The sequence below is a fragment of the Balaenoptera borealis genome, assembly GCF_965194805.1.
Source record: "Balaenoptera borealis genome assembly, chromosome: 3".
In the NCBI taxonomy this organism is placed as follows: domain Eukaryota; kingdom Metazoa; phylum Chordata; class Mammalia; order Artiodactyla; family Balaenopteridae; genus Balaenoptera; species Balaenoptera borealis.
The window spans coordinates 138830166-138850341 of NC_138866.1; the positions used below are offsets into that span (position 1 = coordinate 138830166).

The 20176-nt window shown below is 36.4% G+C and overlaps 1 long non-coding RNA gene across 2 annotated transcripts in view; it reads left to right on the forward strand.

Moving 5' to 3' along the window:
* The window catches only part of LOC309626426, a 51392-nt gene extending 31893 nt beyond the window's left edge, over positions 1–19499 (forward strand). For both annotated transcript variants that reach the window (XR_014243181.1, XR_014243182.1), the window contains exon 5: positions 66–19499. This is a non-coding gene — a long non-coding RNA (uncharacterized lncRNA). The remainder of the gene's footprint in view (positions 1–65) is intronic.
* The last annotated feature ends 677 nt before the right edge of the window (positions 19500–20176 follow it).

Below are 20176 nucleotides of genomic sequence, written 5' to 3' on the forward strand. Positions count from 1 at the left end.
CTGGAAACAGTGTTTGGGATGAAGCAATAAATGCCAAAAAAATATTAAATTTTTTTTTTTTCTAGGAGGAATTGCAAGATGAAATTCCATGCGCTTGACAAGCATTTATCAAACCTGAATTTATTTCCTGATTACAAAAGAATTCCATGTTACTGGTAGAATTAGGAAACTGTAAAGGAATCACCAGTTATACAATCAGACAGAGCTAGCTACTGTTAATGTTTTTCTAATTATCTTTTCTTCAAATATGTACATATATATAGTGTTTAATTAAAATTAGATATTTTTTGTAATCTGATGTCTGAATTAATAACATATCACAACATTTTATCTCATGTTCTCTTTGTAAACATATTTTGAATAAATATAGAATATTCCATATGTATAGATTATATTAATTTATTAAACTCTTATCATTGAACATTGAATTTTTTCTAGTTCTTTAGTTTTTCTAGTTTTAAAAATTATAAATGATGTCTAATTTTGCACGTAAATCATTTTGTTCATTTCTGATTTTTCCTTATAGAAACAATTTTTAAACAAAATAGTCAGCTTGTTTTATTTCCTATGATATCAAAAAATTGAAATTAAATTTCAATCTTGTACCATCCTAGCAACCAAAGCCCAGGGCAGACCCTTTAGGGAATAAACCAATATCCTAGCATCAGCTTGACCCAATCACCATCATCATCATCATCATCATCATCATTCTCATCACCACCATCTTCACCTGAGGGAGTTAATCCTCCTCTACATCAAGAAGAGAGAGAGAGAGAGGGAGAGAGAGATATAGAAACTGAAGAAGAGATGGAGGAAGAGGGCAAGAAAAAAAAAACCCTGATTTCCCTTTCTCAGGAACAGATGCATTTATTCCAGGTAGGCAAATTTTTTTTAAAGAGCAAACTCCATGGTGGTTTTGGGGGGTGGTAGGAAGCACCCATTTTAGAGTTTGTCAAAGTGACTATTGACTTTTTCATATCGAGTAACCCTCAGAGGTGGTGCATCTATGTCACTCTGCTGATGTATCTCCTCATTCGAGAACATCACACAGTGAAGAAAACCACCTGGGTTCGAATCCCAGCTACTCAGTTTAACAGCTCTGTGACTTTGGATAAGTCCTTGAATTTCTCTGAACCTGTTTCCACAAGAGCCAAAGGAGATAATGATGTTAACTGGGAATATTTGGATCATGACGATTAAATCAAATCATGTATCATCAGGCAATCACACACCAGGAGCTCCTTTCTTCCATGCTTTTCCTTTTCATAGATGGCAGGATCTTCATTTTCTTCAGGAAGTTTCTTCATTATAAAAACTAAAGTTCAATCATTCCACAAAGTTTTGTATCCCTGGGCACTGAGGATTGAAAGACTGGAAGTGTAGCAGAGTAATGAGTTAAAATGTCAAAGGAAGAGAAGTGGACACAAAGTTGTGTGTGTTCCCAAATAAGGGAGGGCCAAATCTATTTGGAGAGGTGCATCAGAGGAATAAACCTTGAGGTGGGTCTTATAAGATGAGTACATGCTTGCCAGGCAGAGAAAGGAAAAGGGACATTCAGGGCATGGGTTAATGCTTGGTCCATTGGTGGTGGGGTAGGGGTTGGTGGTTGGCATAAGAGTCCTTAACAGAACCTAAAATTATTCAAATGTCACTTCTGATGCAGAGCTCTGTCCGGTCCCTTATACAGGAAGCCCTCTCTACTGCCTTAGCACTTTAATTGCGCCACATCTGTGGATTTCTTTGACATTTACTACTTCCTGCTTTGCATTAGAGATGTTTGTGTACTTATTTTACTTTCATTACACACTAGAGAAACCAGAGACTGCTTTAGCCTGGTATTCTCCACAGTGCCTTCAACTTAAAACTATATATATATATGTTTTCTTTTTTTTTATTTTTTGAAGAATGAAAGCCAGTGTATTTCACATTCACTCTCTCATCATGTTGGGGTTCTTGGTCATTTTATCTACAGACTTCACATGGGGGAAAAGAGGCTTGCCTTTTTTCTTATACAGCTTGATGTATAGTAAGCATTGATAGATGTGCTATACCTTCCCCATCACCCAGGAAACTTGACTGAACTGGTTTTGCTCCTGCAAAACCTGCGGATTTCTGCTAATACCACTGATTCTTCTAGAATAGAAAAAAAGAGGTATCTCCTCTTTACTACTCACCCAACTTAGAGGTCCTCAGGCAGAGGCTGGGGCCCGACAAGAAACCCCCATAAGATGTGATTTGCTAAGTTGCCAGCAGAGATGGAAAGTGGCTGGGATCTTGAGTGGTTATGGGGACAATTTAGGGACATTTTGTTTCTCAGTCTTTTGGTTTTAGACCCCCTTCAGTAAACTAATGACTTTTGGTTGGCTCCAAGTCAAGCCTGCTAAGAAGATTCTTAATATCACCTCATTATTTTGATTATTATGGGTAGTGACACAAGTAATAGTATATTACAATAATATCATTCATAATGGCTTACACTTATTGAGCATTAACCATGGCCAGGCACTTTCTAAACACTTTGTCAATAGTAACTAAATTCATATCCAAAGCGTTTCAATGACTTGGTTACTGTTAGCGTCCTCATTAAATAGATGATGAAACTGAAATATAGAGAACTCAATGCCCGTGGATCACACCTGATTAGTGGTGACCCTGGACATGAATCGAGAGCAGTTTGCTATCTAACCTGGGCTTTTATGATCTATGTCACCTCATTAATCCACTTGATTGAGGAAATATTATTTTTTCCATTTTACAAAGAAGGTGCAGAGACTTTAAGTGACTTGCCTAAGTCTACGCATTGGAAAAAGGTAGAGCCAGGATTTGGAGCCCAGTCTATCCAGCTCTAAAGTCTGAGTCTGGGACTCTATGGTTCTCACTCTTGGTCAAGGTTAATAACACTTTTGGTTATAACTACATGGTATCTTCTCCAACCTATGGGCTCTATCAGGTGATGGCTTCCTAGGAGGAAGGAGAGGTGAACAAGGTGTCTTCCTGACATTAGTCTAGTTGTCACTGAGGTCAACTGAAAGAGGATGGAATGACTCTGCAAGTGAATTAACTTCAGGATATTTGAGCTATTAGGAGTGTTTCCTATAGGATCTGTTGAAGATGACTTACCGTGCTATGCTGTGCAGTGAAAACTACAGTCACTTTACTCTGTTTTGTTATGGTCCAGTCTTGAGGCTGTGATTTAGGACAAAAGAAGTCAAGCATCGAGGTCAAAGAGTGAGAAAAAGATGACTCAAAGGATAAGATACAGGGCACAGTACATCAAAATCATGTTCATCTTTCGAAATACTAAATGAATACAAGCCAAAGACTAGGGAAGCCACGGATGCCTTCATTTCAGGAATCCAGGCTGGTCTAGGTGCCTGAGCCCACAAGCCAAAGTAAGTAGAGCCCTCTACACAGAAATGGAAATGAAAGCTGCTCTGGACTGTGAGCTCAGGGTTGAGTTCAGTAAGAAATAGATGGAAAATAAAAGTGGTTGGTTGATAGCTACCAGTATAACCAATTGTTCTGGAATATTAAACGGACAGCCCCTTGTTCTTTCATTATAGTTGCTGTGTTTATACCCACCAAATTTGTGGAGTCTTGAAAATGAAATGATGAATCACCATAGGAAACTTCTGCTAATTAACCTGCAGTATCTATTTTACATGTTTATTCCTTCAATAATATAAGATGAAATCACTATGTTGTCTTTTCATTCCCTGAGGTACCAAAAGCGACAGTGGGATGCATAAAGTAAGGTATTTCTTATCTATTCTGAGGGTGAAATCAGTGGTATGTGTTTATTTATAAATGGTTCTTACAATTGTCTCTCTTAAATGAAACCTTACGATTGGAAGTGGCTGCCAGAAATGGCAGTGAATGCTCCCAAATAAATAAGGTTCTAGGGAAGCAAGGAACTTTCTTCCTACGTATGTAATTAAATTTGACAAAGCAGTCATGGTTTGCTTTGGAATCATCAACAGCTACTTATATGACAGATAACCCCTTAACAATCTCTTTAGGTGTTCCTGTTGCTTATGTTAAATTATTAAGCAGGTCAGAAGGTGATTATTTTGGTCAGATAGACAGAGAGTACAATGAACGCCTTAGCAGTAAAACTGGTTTATCAAATAACCTTAAATTGGGTAAGAAACAAAATGGGTCCTTTTTGTTGTTGTTTTACTTTGTTTTCTAATCCTGATCTTCAACCATGCTATGCCAAAACCTCCCTTTTCCATTCTTTAAAAATAACTTGGCAGGCCTCTATAACTTTCCTTCTCAGATATTAAAACTCCGTTTAGCCTATTTTAAAACTAGAATCTCATATTGGATTCAAATTTCTTCTCCTCTTTCCCCCAGCTGACCCCATGACAGACTTGATCATGGCTGCTTGGATTGGAAAACGGAGGCAAGCGTTTTCCTTGACACTCTCATTATTCTCCCTCTTCTTAGTCAAGCTCTTCTGGCCTTCCTGATCTGACCTGATCAAGAAGAATGAAATGCATATTTCACTTCCCCTGTCCTTGATTGACTTTCTGGTGTTAGATGGAGGATAATGGGGAAGAAGTTAAAGGAGGAAGGATTTATCTAAATTGGTAGAAAAGTCAGATTGGGGCATGGTCCTTGGCTTCAGTGATTCTCTTTGCAACTAGTAACCACCACTCATGATGCACTCTTTCTCCCTGAGGTGTGTAGTTTAACCTCAAAGCATCTTTCTGAGGAACTTACCTGTTCCCTTGATGTCCCCAGAAGTTCTTAGCCTGCTTCTCCATTGGCCAATTAGCCTCCTGGGCAGCCCTAAGTCTCCTGACCCCTCTTTAGTTTCAGTGCTTGCTCACTTGGAGATGGAACCACTGAGTCCCCTTTTCACCCTCTGGGGGCAGGAAGGCCACTTAGGGTGGGGGCAGTGGCTCTGTCTTCTTCCCAGGCACACTACATCACAGTTCCAGCAAGCCCCACTCTCCTAGCCTCTTTAATCTCCTTCCTAGTGGACTTCCTCCCTTTGAAGACCTCTTTTGACCAACTTTGAGTCCAGTCTCTATGGGCATTTTGCCCTAAAACACAAGTAGGCACTTGTTTAGGTCACACAGAATCTCCTTCACCGTATTCTTCCACTTGGTCACGGCAGCATTAGGATATGCTATGGTTTCTTGGTTCCAGCAAACACCCAGCTAAAGCATAATAAGTCAGTTCCCTTTCTCACAGGCACCTCTAGGTTCTACAAGTTATCCCCTTGAATCTCCCATCCTGCAACCAGTTATTTTAGGAATGGGGAGAAAATAGCCTCTCCCTATGAGCCTGCACTCTTCACAGAGCTGAGAGATTTTCTGCTCCATGATTTCCTCCATCAGTAGACTGGGAATGAGGTGTGAGGTTGAGTTGAATGAGGTATGGTTGATGGTAGCAGATTCCACTCACATCACCTGGGGGAAATGTCTGGCCCCATCTGTAGTTGGCTCACTGGTGACTTGAGAGTGTGGGGTACCCATGAGTCTCATTTTCAGTTGTATACCATGCTTACTGACTTCAGGAAAATATAAAAATTTAAGTTTTATAGAGTTAGATTAGTCATAAAGTAAAGTCTACACCCACCCATATGTATATGAAAGCCAGGAAGGATTTATTTGCAAGGGTAAAATGGATGCCATGTCACTTCCACTTTTCCTGTCCGCTGCATCCTCTACTACCTGAAAAGCCAACGCCTCTATGCCTCTAGGATCTCCAAAATCAGAATGCTAGTCCTAGAAAGGAGTTGCCAAGGTCCTCCACCCATTAACAGTGACAGTGTAACACTTGTCCTCCTCTTCATCTGAGTTCTTTTCAGAAGCAGTCATGCTTTTGACCACGATGTCCACTTGTAATCACTGATTTGTCCTTGTCTCTAATATTTTGAAGAGAAAGTCATGAAAAGAAGCACTGTGGTAACCAGGGTGGATTTTGTTTTTGAGAGTCAAGTGGGTACCATGTCACTGCTACTCCTCCCGTCCACAGCATCCCCTGCCCCCTGAAGAGGCAATATACTTCCTCCCTCTTCCCCTCCAGTGTCCTTTAGATATGTCCACACTGCTTCTTAACAAGCACAATTCCGCTCCTTGCTTCTTACTGGAAATAGGCTCAGTGCTGACGGGATCTGATCTCTTGGTGGGTGGAGGGGAATGAGGGGTCAAAGCTGCATCTGACCCTTTGTTCCACAGCCTTACTTCATAGCTGAGCTGTCAAATTCTGATTTAAACTTCTTTTTTTCTAGGCCCTAGATCAGTTCCTTACCTTGGAGCATGTCCCCTTTGCTGATCTCATACATTTTTATTTTATTTGATACTTGATGTTATGCTTGGATTATAAAACTTCCATTCAGTAAAGGTTCTGTAACAAATTGTTCTTTTGTACAATTGCCAACTCTCCCAGACTAAAAACATATTGGGGGAAAAAGCCAGATAAAAAATTAAGTGGAGTCCAGATTAGGGGCCAACTAATAAAATCAGATTTTCTTGACACTTTTAGTCAATGCAAAAATAATTGTGGGAATATGAAAGGTTTTTTATGGTCAATTATTCTTGTCTTAGCAAGTATCTATAATCATAGCCCCCTCAGAGTAGGTAATAATCCTCCACTGAGAAAAATGAGACTTCCCTACATATCCATAAGAATGGTAAAACATTATCACGTGCATGCATAAAATATATTAATATTGAAATGTGCTGGCTTTAAGGTCAGGTAGGTAGACATCTTTTTTTCTATGTTGAAAAAATATATATACTATCTGACTTTATTGGACTGCTAACATCCAATTGATCTGCATTATTCTTAGCTGGCAAGAGCCTATATACCTAAATGCCTCAGATAATAGGTATTACAGTATTAGGTAAAAAGCCTCCATGCAGTCTATAGCAATATCAAAATGGTAGAAAGTGTAAAATAAGGGAGATTAAGATGACACCAGAAAGCTTTGAATGAGGTGTCATTTTGCATTTAGAGAGACAACCAGGAAAGTTAAGACAGAAGAAAAAAATGCCCCTTTCTCACCAGCTGCCCTTAAAGGTTTACAAATGATCTGTTAACAGGAATGAGTTTCTCTTAGGCTTCAGACACCATTTATTATGCTGGGAGAGAGACAAAAAAGGAGATGGAAAAGACTGGAAAATTATGCTTATTTGAAGGCAAAATGCTTCCCATCAGCAACATGATGAAAATGTACCAAAGGTGTCAGCCAGATGTTGACATGTTAATATTTTTCATGAGGCCTTTCACTGAAAATGAGTACAAAGAACTTTCGGGGTGTTCTTTAGAATATGGATGGAAATACACTGCTAAGCTAGAAACCTTGCCTGGGAAATTGCAATGGTATTTGATGACGAAGAGGAAGAGGAAGTGTGTCCTAAATAGGGGGCTGGAACCTCGATTCCCTGGCTGCATCCCGGATGGTTACAAATGGGCTCATCTGATCTCTCCTAGTCAATTTCATTCTGGAAAGTAGCCAGTGGGCCTAGTTCACGACCCAGTGATGTCATTATAATTCATTCTCCCTCACCACAAAGACTTCAGAACTTTCCAATTTACAATGGGTCTTTTTAATAAAGAAGAGTGTCATGCATAGAATTTTTAAGTGTTTCTGATAATTTATCTTTTTTTCTGTTTTAGCCTCAAAATGGCCTATGGTATTTCTATGAAGACTGAACTCTCAAAGCCATTCAAAGAATTTATATCTTTGTTAAACTACATGGTAGGTTTTATAAGCTGAACGAAGGTAATTGAAGCTTTTTACAAGAGAGCATCTTGTCCAAATAATCAAACAGACAAAAACTAACTTTATATCTTATGCATAAATCAGAACAGGGTCCCTAAAATGTAATAAGACTTAACTGATGTTGCATCTTGAACACTGATATACAAACTCTAAATAGGATAAATGCCAGTTTTAGCAATGTTCTCTGTGTTTTGAGCCTGGCTTTCCAAGCCGAGGGAGGGGCCGGGGACTGATAGAGACACATGTAAGCCATTTAACCGGAGGGGCTATGGCATCATCCGTGTGTTCTCTCAACACCTCTCCTGAGCCGTAAGGAAATATTCACTGATGAAGATCACACATAAATCGAACTCAGCATTGGGGAGTTAGGAACCCCTCCCAGTCCTTCACCTCTTTGAACTTGGTTAACCCTCCTTGCTAAAATAAACCTGGCTGAGATGACTTCACTTATCCTCGGCATGGTTCTTTAAAACCCTGGGTAGTACAAGCCGAGTGGATGATCAATGTATTTGTGGCCTGCGCTGTAATTTAACTTGCTCTGTCTGACAGGAGATGTAGAATAGCTAAAAAGAGGCTTTACTTGTAATCTTCTTATCACCTTATCCTGGAGTGTTTGTGAAGAGCAAGGCCTTGCCTGAACTAACTCCCAGCTGAGGGTTAATACTAAGAAAGAGAAATTGCCCTTTAGTGGGTCTGACCGAGCCCCCTGATAAAACCTTCTCAGGACAGGTCGGGAACCCTGGCCTCTCAAGGCTGTATGGACACTGGCTTTCCCAAGCTATAACATTCTTGTTTTTCTTCTCTATGCTTCGTGGAAATGACTTGCAGTAATTGTCATGCGCCAGGGATAAAAATCCATGCATTTATTTTTTCATGCCTTTTCTAATGTATGGATTCTAAATCAGATCTTCACTGCTGGACTATTATCAGGCAGAGAATGAGTGAGAAGAGAGAGGTGGTCTGACTACCAGTGCAGGATGAGGAGGAGACGGGGGCCCTCTGAGTGTTGAGATGACGATATAGAAAAGGTCAAAACTGACGGAAGTGAGGGGGGAGGGCGAAAAGAGAGAAAAACTGGAGAGAGACAGAGGCAGGAAGAGAAAGAGAGAGACAAAGAGGGGCAGGGAGAGAGGTTTTCAATGAGAAATAAACACAGTTTGGGAGAGTTTAGAAGAAAGAATCCTTTGGATATGGCAAAATTAGGGAGGTTTGCATGCAGAGGGAGGGTTGCACAGAGAAGGGGCATCGACATTTTCAGGAGGCAGTTTTCCTGTTTTTACAGAAAGCTGAGCCACAGCAGAAAGCCTGTCAGTGTCAGGTTCTCCAGTGTCAGGTAATTCACACTCTTCCTGATGACCCTGAGGTGTATACAATTCTTTGAAGTGAGCGCTTGGTGAATCTGATCAAGGGACTATTTTCTTTCCAAGGAGCAGATCCTGGATGGGATGTGCTCTCAAAATGATCCTATGTTAGTGGGATGGTGGTTATAAAACACAGCAGTCACAACCCAGGGGACAAAAAGTTATCATAGCCATAGATACGAAGGGTTGGGGGACCCAGAGAATAAGTAGAAGGGGACACAGAACAAGCTTTACAGAGGCGCTACAATAATGACATTACTAATAATGAGAATAAAAGCAACAATATTGATGACAAAATTCAAAGCAGCTACTGATATTTTTTCAGCCCATATCATGGGTATATGTCTCCTGTAAACGTATCTGGATATGTTTCTGTAAATATATAGGTATGTATGTAAATGTGTATGGATCTGTAAATACATCTAATGCTTACAGAATCTCTCAAGGTAAGTATTATTATTATTCTAATTTTATAGCTGAGGATATTAAAGCTTAGAAAGCTTGCAAAACATATCCAAGGAAACATGCCCACGTATTTCTAGTTTGATCAGTGTATATTGGATAAAAACATGAAGCTATATCTATGGAATCCATAATATACATGACCAGAGTGAGAAAGAAGGAAAAGGGGGAAAACATTAAGTGAAGGAAGACACCATAGGAAGATTTGTTGGAAACCAGCTCAGTGAATGGTTTATATGTTGCTTATAGAAAATTATATTGTATGTTACAGGCAATAGTAAGGTAGGGGAATTTTAGTAAGGAAGTCACATGATTAGATTTGTATTTGTGAAAGATAACTGAAAGGTAGTTGACTAGAGGAGGGGTGAGAATTCTGATAGGGTGTCAATGAGAGGTTTATAACTATCATGCAAGCAAAGCATAATATGGGCGATAACCCAGAGAAACAAACATGGTGGCTCACTGAATCCTAACACTGAGAGGTACCACTCACTCCTAGTACCTTCTCCATCTCATGGCAAAGAGAGTTTAAATAATCTTCCCATGGCAACACGATTAGTAATGGCAGAGCTGGGACTCCAACCCAGGTTCCAGAACCTGTTATTATATTCATCACACTATATTTTTGAGAATGATAATAAAATTAGGGCTGGAAAGAAAAACTATTAGATTCCAAAATCTTTATGAATTAGAGGACAAGATAAAGACATCTGTAGATAAAAGAGGAGAGGATACAGAATCAGTGTAAGAATTTTTATAAAAGCACAAGGAAATTATTGTCAAAAGAGATAATGGGGATCAAGAATAGTGACCACAGTTCTGACCCTGAAGAATTTGGGAAATAAGTATAAATCATCCTCTTCTTTTGGGGGCTGCAGAGGGAGCAGTATCCTCAAGGACCAGTTCCTTTCTACAAATTGATTCAATTGGATTGAGGTGGATTACAGGATGTCGGGTTTTCCCTAGCTCTCTCTATGATTTTAACATGAACTCTCAGTTGAAAACCACTGAGTAAAGTCAAGGAAGGAGAAAATTTTCTGACAAGCAGAGATAGAGGAAAATTTTCTGGACAGAGTGGGAATTCTCGTAGGATAAGTGGAAGTGTTTGAAGAAGAAGGAAAAGCAGCCATTGAGGTTATTAATGCAATTGTACGTGTATCTTTGAACAACATCCTTCCCCATCACTTGATTTTATATTGATTCTGTGACAATGGTTCGGTCAGATTGCATAATTCTTTTAGTGCAAGCATCTAAAAGTATTTTTGTTAGAAGAGGAATGGTATGTGAATACTAAAAAACTAACAATGACAATAAGATACAGGGATGCATGACTGACTATTGACTTGTAAATACTTAGAAGATACAGTTTATTAAGTAGTGCCAGGAGGGTGAGTTTTTCATTATTCATGCTGTGGGATGATGACTTGGGTTGAATTATCTACCATGTCATGTGCCAACACCTTCCTCTACGTTTTCCTCTCTCACATATTAATTGCCCCATATAACAAAAAAATCTCTGACCTCATTTAAACCAAGATTTATAGAAAAAAAAAGAAAGGATGGAAGGAAGGAAGGAAGAAAAGAAGGAAGGAAAGAAGGAAGGAAGGGAGAAAGGGAAGGAAGTAGAAACAGGAATCAGGCAACCCCTTACATAGCAAGGTCAAGGAGAATGAATTTTATGGCACATGTAAGGCATAGGGAGAATGAGGAAGGAGGAGGAGGAGGAGGAGGAAGGACTGTTCATGATTATTTATTAGGCTAATGGGAAGAAATAAGAAATGAAATCAAGCAGTTTCTAGAAACATGGCAGTATGTAGATATAATCAAATGATATTGCAGTTTCATATGTAGCGTGTGCACAGGTGACAATTCTAAAGAAGTAGATGGAATTAATGAAAATCCTTTTTTAAAAAGCTATTAAGGAATAGTTCCATGGTTTTTGTTATTAAGCACCAGTTTAAACATTTGATTTATATTATATTTGAGAAATTAATTATACTATAAGAATAGGGAAACAATATCTCGGAAACAGCCAGTTACTCCAGGTACTTGAGTTTTTCAGTCAAATATAAACTCTACATTTGAGTCTAAAACCTCAGTTAAATCAGGATAGTATGAGTCCAAGTAGCATATGTGTCAGCTGTACAGTATGGCTGCATAAGTAAGCAAAGTGGGCATGGCCACATAATAGATGACTCAAAGCAGGGAAGAAAATAATCCTGTTTACCTGTGGCTGTCTCAGTCACACCTATAGAAGAGGGTTCTGTTCAGAAGTTTAAGAGGAACACTGATGACTTTTTTCTTGGTTAGTAGACAACTTACAGAGACATAATAATAATGATCTTCAAAAGTTTAGTTTTCTGTTGTATGTAATTCTAGAAAGTCTTGTTAAAACAATTTCAAGAAGGGCAACTTTCATCTGATTATAAGAAAGAATATTCCAATAACTAGAACTTTCCAAAAATAGAACAGACCTCTATAAGAGGTAATGAGTTAACTTTAGCAGGAGAGATTGATCTCTCAGGACTGGGTAATCATTTGTTGGACCTATTGACAAAGAGATTTGGGTGTCAGGTGGGGAGAAAAAGTAATAATAATCATAGTAATAATAATAATAGGTGATAGTTACTGAGTTCTTACTGTATGCCAATGCTTCTTTATCATCATATATATCCCAATAACTACAGTAAGAGATTGATGATATTCTTCTTTTCATACAGATAAGAAAAATGAAGCCCCAGAAAATTGCTACTAAAAGGCATAGCCAAGATTCAGCTCCACACTTTTAACATCCACCCTATACTGCCTCTTCAGGTAGCTGTGTTAAGAGATCTTCAAGGTCAATTTAAATTCTAATGATCATTGATTTTGGAAGTTACCTTAAAAGGTTTAGAATAGTGATTTGGAGTCAGACCAGGGTTCAGATTTGGACTCTTTCCTGTCAATAATGTGTAACCTTAGGTGATGAACTTAAACACTCTGAAGCTCAATCTTTCATCAGTGAAATACAAATTACCATATTTAATTCATAGGATTATGAAAATTACATAAGGTCACGTATGCAACTCTTAAGCACAGTGCCTGGTGTTAGTGATACCCTTAACAAATAGTGGCTAGTATTTTAGTGTTCTAATATTTAAGATATTTGAATGGTGTTCTGCAAAGTTTTAGTATCATAATGTTTAAAATATATTATAAACTCTAGACCAGGTTTGAATCCTCTCAGAGGATAACCATTTGATTTCATTCTTGAACCTCTTCTGCAGTAACATACCAGTTTTAAATTGTGACAGTTTTGGGGAAATATTTGCAATATATGTAGAAAAAAAGACTTAGAATCAAGAATATGTGAAGACATATAACCTAATAAAATAGGCAAAGAACAAGTACATCACAGAAAAAGAGATACAAATGGTGAGTAAACATGGAAAAACATGCTCAAACAGTTATTTTTGGCCCAACCTTCTGGAAAAATCATCACCACCATCATCATAATTTTAATATCCCACACACTCTCTTATTCCCCCTTTACTCCACATCTCCCTCCAATTATCACTCTATTACTCTGTTCCCTTTAGAGAAAACTCTTCAAAAGTTTTGTCCATACTTACTCTTTCAACTTCCTAACTTCTCTCTTGTTTTTGAATCAACTCAAATCCAGATTTCTCTCTCTCTCTCTCTCACTGTAGAAGAAAAAGTATGTTTCTCTAAGAGTTCTTGACTGCCATCTTGAAATCACGGAGGAAGCTGATTCTACATAAATCAGATCAAACAGATAAGAGGTTCTGTAGTGCCATCACTGAGATTTCTAACTAACTTTAAAGCCTACTCTACTTTTGGACATTTCTGTTATCATTTAACCAGTTTGGATGAGGTCTGTTTCCTAGAATAAACATGGATGAGTAAGACCAACTACCTGGGAGAGTCCCTGGATAAAGATGGACTCCCTGAGAGGAGGGAGTATGTGGGGAGGCAATGATTGGCAGCTTCTAAGGAGAAACAAATGCCAGTCAGTATTCAATCCATACAATGTTTGCAGATTTGTATCTAAAGAGTACAGGAAAATTCACATATGAGACAAGTCAAATAAGTGAGGGATTCAACCAAGATCTGAAAGAGTTTGTAAAAGGGTGAGTGATAAATTGAAAAAAAAATCAAGAAACATTTTAAATTAAATATATGATTGTTTTGTCCTAGGATTCAGACTAAAATGATTTTAAAATCCAAGTTGTTTAATTTATCATTAAATTAAATTAACTTTGCCTCCTTCCTTCCCTTTTTGTTTTGTTTTGTTTTGTTTTAGTTAATTTAGCCAATATTTAGCCATGACCTTGGTGAGCTGCTGGAGATGCAAGAATGAGTAAGATATTCCTCATGTCCTTAAGTAACATTGCACAATGTAATGTGAAAGACATAAATGAAAGATTTTACTTTTACTTATTTTCAGTGTGGTGAGTGAATTTCTTGGGTTTGTTTTTCAAACTCTAATTAAAATTCTTTAACTTTCTTTAGGAGCAGACTCTTTAAGCCCAATGTTTAACCAATAAATTTGCCTTTTTGAGTCTTTTATAAGTCTCACAACTTTCTGTTCTTTTTTACCTTAAAGAACCAAATAGGGAGACAGGAGAGAAAAAGAATGATGAAGGAGGACACTCTCTACAGGGGAACAGATCCAGGGACACTCTAGAGTACAAGGGAAATGAACAAGAAGTAGGGCCTGGTGAATCTCTGAAGTTAAAGTAAGCCATGAAGCTACCCCACCTTAAGGTGACTTATTCAAAGTTTTAATCATGACATGGAAAATGACCACCAGAAACTTGGATTATAAATCTTGACTGTCAAAAATTTGCCCGGATGCAAATCCCAGTTAATGGCCTTTGATTATGGATCCACTCAAGTAATTTTCTCTGTATTTTGCCCCCTCTATTGCACTAAGTAATTTTTATATAGCATCTGTAGATAATTTTGCTATATAAAATACTATCTCTTAACTCAAAATTCTACTCTACATTTCTCAAGTAATGCCTGTGTAACTATATATATTAAGAATGTAACATAATGTTCTAATTTATGGCCATCATTCATGAACATCATTCTCATAAACAATGTTTTCATAATACTTCTGAATTTGAAGAAGAATCATTACAAGTATGCTGGATACCAAAAGGAGGGGCATCTGAGAAGTAGAGATTTGTTTTCAAAGAAAGACACACTGAATTGTGTTCTGAATTTTTAAACAATATTTTCATGACTAAAATTTTTCTTAATATGTTTATAATGAGGATTTAATTTCCTAAATTAATTTAATTTCCTAAATTTCCTAAATTTAATTTCCTAAATATATTTTTCACCATAATTTTATGTTTTTTATCATAATCTGTAAATTCTTAAAGCCTATATTAAACACTTGTACCCAGAATAAAATAAATGGTCACAGCATATAAGGTTATCTACACATTTGAGTATATTTATATTTGTCAGAGTCAGACATCCTGACTTTATGTTTAAAGATACTCATGTTTATGTTATAATAATGTATACACAGTAAGCATATGTGTATTTGGAGAGTGCTTCATTACATCTTTTATTGTGCCAACGAAGATTTATTATGTGGAAAAGACAACTTCGTATCTCTTATTTCCTGCAATCTCGGACAAGAGAATTGTTGTCATAATTATGGGTACTGTTATCTTCAAACAAATTCATGGTTACTCTGCTGGCTCTTGAGCTGCAATGAATTAAAAAAATAAAATAACAACAACAACAAACGAACAAAGAAAAAACATGGCCCCTACGTTCAAGGAAGTAGAACTCTGTTGGGATGGGAACACTTCTTGACTAAGAACTCTTAATTAAAAAACTCTTAAAAAATAATTAACCATGAAAAACTGTCTACATAAATGCCAAAAGAATGATAACGCTGCTAAATAAGATTCTGTCAGAGGTGGACATGTATGTGTATATTTGCAAAAGATTTTCACGGAGAAGGGAACCTTAAACTGAGCTTTAAAGCATTGGTTAATCTTGAATTGTGAATCATGGGGTGCAGAGAAATCTATTTTATATATTAAAAAGGAAAGGAAGGAAGGGAGGAAGGAATCAAAGAATGAATGAAGGAAGAAACGAGTGAGACAATCTAGAATCTCCCACTTTTGCTTAGGATATAGAAAGAAATGAAAGACTTTAACTCCCAAGAAAATAACAAGAAATCACCAAATGAACAACAATTAAAAGACAACAACAAACAACACATACTTTTTATAAATATCATCAAAGATCTGTGGACACAATGAAATCCAAAAGAACTAAACTCTGGAAAGACAAAACTTTTCTAAGTAAATGAAAAATATAGGACAAACTCAAACCTTGGGTCAATTGCTGAAGGTGTTGGGCTGGTGGTCTGAGGAACAAATCTTTCAGAAAGGACAGTACTTACTTAGACAAGAAGAAACCAACCAGATTTTTTGATGAACCTATGGGATGCCATGACAGACTGATCTGGAGAAGCCCAAAGGCAGAGAGAATCCTCTCAGTCAAGTTTTCCCTTACAGGGGAATGTAGACAATTAAGCAGAGGCTGGGAGTAAAAGCAGAAAGATTTCACCAACTCACAGTGTCACATTAGTCAGGATCTGTTTCCTGATATTTAACTGGGGTCTTACCATCATGTAGCCTCATGTCTGTGGTCTCACAGTCCTCTGGACCTTAGAGAAATGGTAAATATAAAGACTACTTCCTTTACTTTCTTAAATTCTTTAAAAGTCAGAAACTCTTTTAAAGACTAGTTAACGAAAAAAATCATAACAATGTATTATGAGGTTTCAATATTTAAAATTACAGTATGATAAAAATATCACAAAAGGTAGGAGAAAGTATAAATAAAGTTACACAGTTATATGGTTACTTCATTATACACAGAATGGTACAAAGCTAACTCAAGATTGAATGTGATAAATTAAGAAAGCATACCATAAAACTCAAATGCAACCACAAACACAATAATACAAAGAAGTATAGCTAAAAAATCAATAGAAGAGATAGAATGGGATATTTTAAATTTCTATATTAATCTAAAGTGAAAACAAGAACAGAGAAACAAAGAAACAACAAAAAATGGAACAAATAGGAAAACAGAAGAAAAATGTTTGACTTAAATTTAGACATATAGTTAAGTATATTAAATGTAAATAGGTGTAACGCATTCCATGTAAAAAATTTTAAATTCAGAATGGATACAAACTAAGACTCAATGAGATGCTCCCTACAAGAGATGCACTTTACATATAAAATCACAGATAGATTGAAAGTAAAATAATGGGGAAAAATATGCCATGGGAAGAGTAATTATGAGAAAGCTTGTATAATTTTATTAATATCAAACATAGTAGATTGAAAACAAGGAATATTATTACCAGAAATAAATTGGGTCATTTAATAATGAAAAAAGCATCAATGCTTATCTAGAAAAATGGTACAGATGAACATATTTGCAAGGTAGGAATAGAAATGCAAACATAGAGAATGGACATGTGGACATGGGGGGAAGGGGAGGGTGGGATGAATTGGGAGATTAGGTTTGACATAAATACACTACCATGTGTAAAATAGATAGCTAGTGGGAACCTGCTGTATAGAACAGTGAGCTCAGCTTCGTGCTCTGTGATGACCTGAATGGGTGGGATGGTGGAGACGAGGTCCAAGAGGGAGGCGATATATGTATACATACAGCTGAGTTACTTTACTGTACAGCAGAAACTAACACAACATTGTAAAGCAATTATACTCCAATTAAAAAAAAAAAAGGTATTCACAAAGGTAAAACATACACTCATGTTTCATGTCTGAAACATATACTCATGTAATCACAGTTTCAAAATAAATGAAGAAAAAAAATAGACCTAAAAGGAGAACTAGATAAATTCAGAGTCATATTTGGAGATTTCAATATATCTCTATCAGTAATTGATAGAAAAACTGAACAAAAAATCATTACATATATACAAGATTTGAACAATGCTATCAAAAACTTGACCTAATTGACATTTATAGAACATTACACCAGTAACTGTAAATACATGTTGATATTTTTTTCGATTATACAGAGAGTGTTCAACAAGTTACATCACATGCCGGGCTATAAAGTAAATTTCAATAGATTAAAAAAGTTGAAATCTTGTAAACTATTTTCTCTGACATCAATGAAATTACATTAGAAGTCAGAAACAATAAAATAGATAAGAAAACCTAAAACATATGGAAGTTAAATAATAGACTTCTAAATAACTCAGGGGTCAAGTAAAATACCGCAAGTGTAATTAGAAATTATTCTAACTGAATGATAAATAAAAATATAACATATCAAAATTTATGGGATGTAGCTAAAGCAGCTCTTAGGGGAAATTTATACTTTTAAATGCTTAAAAGTAAGAAGAGTAAATTAAAAATATTTATAATCTAAACTTCCACTTTGGGCTTTCCTGATGATGCAGTGGTTAAGAATCCGCCTGCCAATGCAGGGAACACAGACTTGAGCCCTGGTCCAGGAAAATCCCACATGCCATGGAGCAACTAAGCCCATACGCCACAACTACTGAGCCTCCGCTCTAGAGCCCACAAGCCACAACTATGGAGCCTGCACTACTGAAGCCCGCACACCTAGAGACCATGCTCCACAACAAGAGAAGCCAGCGCAATGAGAAGCCCGTGCGCCACAGCGAAGAGTAGCCCCCGCTTGCCACGACTAGGGGAAAGCCTGCATGCAGTAACGAAGAACCAACACAGCCAAAAATAAAATAAATAAATTTATTAAAAAAATAAAATAAAATTCCACTTTAAGAAACTAGAGAGAGAATAAAGTAAATCCCAAGGGAGTAGAAGTAAAGCAATAAAAGATCAAATCAGAAATCAATGAAATAGAAAACAGAAACAATAAAGAAAATCATCAAAATTATAAGTAGCTCTTCAAAAAGACTAAAATAGATAAACAGCTTGCTAGATTGATCAAGTAAAAAGAGAGACAATTCTAATTATCAATATCAAGAAAAATAAAGAAGGGCATCACTATGGACCTTCTAGAAATTAAAAGGAAAATAATAAGATATTTTAAATTTTTTTGCCAATAAATTTAATAGCCCAGGCAAAATTGACAATTTACTTTAAAAAATACAAATTTCCAAATGGTCAACAGGAAGAAAATGAAAATTTGCATATTCCTATGTGTTAGCCAGCTCATGCTGCCATAACAAAATACTGCAGATGGCTGGAGTAAAAAATAGAAATTTATTTTCTTACAGTTCTGGAGGCTAAAAGTCCATAACCAAAGTGTCAGCTAGCTTAGTTTCTGGTAAGGGTTCCCTTCCTAGCTTGCATATGGCTGTCTTCCTGCTATGGCATCACATGGACTTTATTAGGCACTTGGGTGTCTCTCATAAAGGCACTAATGCTATCAGATCAGGACCCCATCTTTATGACCTCATTTAACCTTAATTACTTCCTAGAGGCACCATGTTTAAATATAGACACAATAAGGGTTAGGATTTCAACATATATTTTAAAGAACAAAAATAGTCCATAAAACTCTATATTTATTAAAATGTTAAATATAAAATTTAAAAGTTTCTCATTCCCCTACCCCCAAAACAAAGAAACAAGCAAAAAATATCTCCAGACCCAGATGCCTTCAATTTTAACTTCTTTCAAACATTTAAAGAAAAATTAATACCAATGTCACCAATTAATACAATGTCACCAATTAATACAATGTCTTTCTTAAAATAAGAAGGAAGGAAGCCATCTTAATTTGGTTTATGAGTTCAGCATAACCCTGACTCCAAAGTATTGAGAAATAGCATACAATAATACTTAAAAATATATTCTGTCTAAACATGATTTGCCCCAGGAAGGCAAGGTTGGTTCAACATTCAGAAGTTAAATTCACCTCATTAGTAGCACAAAGGAGAAAAATCACATGATTATCTAATAAATGCAGAAAAAATCACTTGTCAAAATTCAACAGTCATTCATGATAAAAACTCACAGAAAACTAGGAATATTCTCAATCTAATAAAGGGATATCTATGAAAAGTTTTTATTTAATTGTGGTACATTTAATATTTTCAACTGAGATCAAGACATCAGTAAGAAGTCCTATTTTATTTCATTTTTCCTAAAGGTTGAGCAAGTGCAATGAAAAGGAAAAATGGCATACATATTTAAAAGAACATTATTCATAGGAAACAAAATTATTACATAGAAAATCCTAAGGACACCACAAAAAGTAAAACACAAATCCTTGAATTAATTACAGAATATTACAGGATGCCAGGTCAATATATAAAAATTAATGGTATTTCTATATAATAGCAATATTTTCTGAATAACAGGAAAATAAATTTTAAGATGCTGCTATGTACAAAAATGTCAAAGTAAACTATAGTATTGATTAAAACCTAAGTAAAGAGGTCAGATTGACAGACCTAAATGATAGAGTTTAATTTTTCCTAAAACAGAAAGCAGCATGTAGAAATAAACATGTCTTGCATCCTCTTATATAAACTCCCTTGGTTTGTTTGAGTCTTTATTTCTATCAAAGAAAGTTTTAGGGCAGAAAGAAA